Below are 2719 nucleotides of genomic sequence, written 5' to 3'. Positions count from 1 at the left end.
GTGCATAGGAAATGAATGTCTGTAAAAATATGCATTATGAACCCCATTTTATGCTCATTAATTCTGAATTTATTTGGTTGCTCTCGCTTGCTTGGTTTAGCTGCAATAACAGTTTAAAAATTACCTTGATTTTTTAACATTTTCGTGGATAAGTCTGAAACAAAAGAAGATCGAAGGCTGATATTACGCATACAGTGTTCTTAGGACCTGCCACTACTGCACCTCAAATTACAACCAAATCCCTTGCGGGGGCCAATCTTCTTAGCTTAGCTTGCTAGACCCTTTACTTCTATTAAATTACGACGTATAAATAACACTTGCACTGCGTGTGCTATCAAAATTGTTGCACACTTATTTTGGTCTAACTCTATTTCATTTACAGTCAGAGGCGGTTCTACTTTGGCGTTCCGGCCAGGCCCTTTGCGACTTCTGACGAAATGACAACACACATGTATCGATCTCTCGCAGAATTGAACGTGCTAATCAATCACTCGCTTTTAATCAGCTAGTACGGAATAGGACCTGAACACACTAGGAGAATTAGGGCTACATGGCATTTTAGTCATGGCTTGAACAAAAAATTATACATTTTAATAACATTATAAACGACATGAATCATCAAAATTTAAAAATAATTATATATATTTTTAAGCATGTAACTGGATTGCAATCCTCCTGTTAAGTTGAAAACTTGTGTTAGGAGATATTCGCTTTTACATTTGCTTGCCGCTTGACGACCGGTTTGGCCTAGTGGGTAGTGACCCTGCCTACGAAGCTGATGGTCCCGAGTTCAAATCCTGGTAAGGGCATTTATTCGTGTGATGAGCATGGATATTTATTCCTGAGTCATGGGTGTTTTCTATGTATTTAAGTATTTATAAATATTTATATATTATATATATCGTTATCTAAGTACCCTCAACACAAGCCTTATTGAGCTTACTGTGGGACTTAATCAATTTGTGTAATAATGTCCCATAATATTTATTTATTTATTTACATACACGTTATTACATTTGTCTCACTCTATATGCACCAAGCATTCACTAATGGCGCAATGCATTCTTACTATATCTAGTATTAGACCACTCTAACTACTAAGGCTAGTTAGAGTGGTGGCTAGTCAAGGCTAGCATCCTCATAACACAAATGACAACACACAGGCATCGATTTCTCGCAGATTCGTACGAACTTGCTCATCAATCACTCGCTTCAAATCAGCTAGTACGCCATAGGACCTGAATACACTAGGCGGATGAGGCTGCATTTCCACTGCTGCGGAGATGAGAGGAGTGCGGGAATCAACCAATACAATTGGTTGTTTCCCGCTGGATTACAACCAATGTTATTGGTCGATTCTCGCACGTAACCAGAAGAAGATGAGAATCTCGGCTTATCACCGGCTCATTGGATAGGCAGCTTTAGAAAGCATAATAACATAAAATTAGTTACTTATAGTTTTTTTTTTTTCTAATCTACATATTTAGGGGTCATACCGCCGCCAAAAAGCCACTCCCATACAATCGAAGTTACGCTTTTTGTCCGATTATATGGCGACGGCTAGATTCGTGTAACACTTAATTAAGGATGATTCACGCTAGAGCGACCCGGGTCCGGGCCTAGGCAAACGACACTTTACTTTTCTATGACCAGTGACCGCTGACGTAATGCTTTCTATAGAAAACGAAGTGTCAGATGCCTCGGCCCAGTCCCGGGCCGTTCTAACGTGAGTCATCCTTCACCTACCTACGTCATTATTCTTTTTTTAAGGTGTTACATAATAATACAAATGTTACTACACAATACTAAAAGGCATGAAGACAATATTTAAATAGGTTTGCTGAGTTACATTACCTTTTGTAAAAATATGCAAAATAAATTGCAATATTTTATTCACCATGCATTCTGTAACTAATTTTGAAAACATGGAAATAATCGCCTAATGTGAAAACTCGAATGGATACCTTTAGTAACGTCGGTACAATGAACCTTGGATTTTGTAAGTAATAAACAGACATCGGATTTTCAAGGGAAAAATTTATTGACAAGTATGGAGTTCCTATATGGAGTTGCTTCACGTCACCGAGATATAGATGTTGCGATGGATGTCTGGCGTTACGCGATTAGATCGCATACGTTTCGAACACATCCACGGCAGCCTCGGAATCCGTGACGTAGCCGATACATGCGATTTATTTAAATTTTTCATTTTCACACTTGACAGACTTTCAGACTTTACACCTCCAAATCTTATTAGTATTAGTACTCTGACATTGGGGACCTTTTACATCTCTAAATTTTATGTAGGTTTTATTAACGATAGACACTATACATCTCTGTAAAGGTGCGACCAGACCGCAGCTTAAAAAACGGTCACGATACGGAATCGCAGTGACGCGTCGTATGCGTACCGTTTTTGACGCATGCTCCCCACACCGGTGCTTAAAAAACGGTGACGGTACGGAATCGCAGTGACGTGCTCCACGCGAATCTTTTTTGTTCGCAAATCAAACGCTGCATTTACAAAACAGTTGCGTCTTTTACGTCACCGGTGTGGTGTCTGCCATAAGATCTCCGTGTAATTTTTTTTGCGATTTTTACGCAGATCAATTTACGGTGCGACAGTGTATTTTAAGCAGCGGTGTGGGGAGCATGCGTCAAAAACGGTACGCATACGACGCGTCACTGCGATTCCGTATCGTGACCGTTTTTTAAGCTG

The sequence above is a fragment of the Cydia pomonella genome, unplaced genomic scaffold, assembly GCF_033807575.1.
Source record: "Cydia pomonella isolate Wapato2018A unplaced genomic scaffold, ilCydPomo1 PGA_scaffold_213, whole genome shotgun sequence".
NCBI lineage: Eukaryota > Metazoa > Arthropoda > Insecta > Lepidoptera > Tortricidae > Cydia > Cydia pomonella.
Note: the sequence above shows the minus strand (reverse complement) of the source record.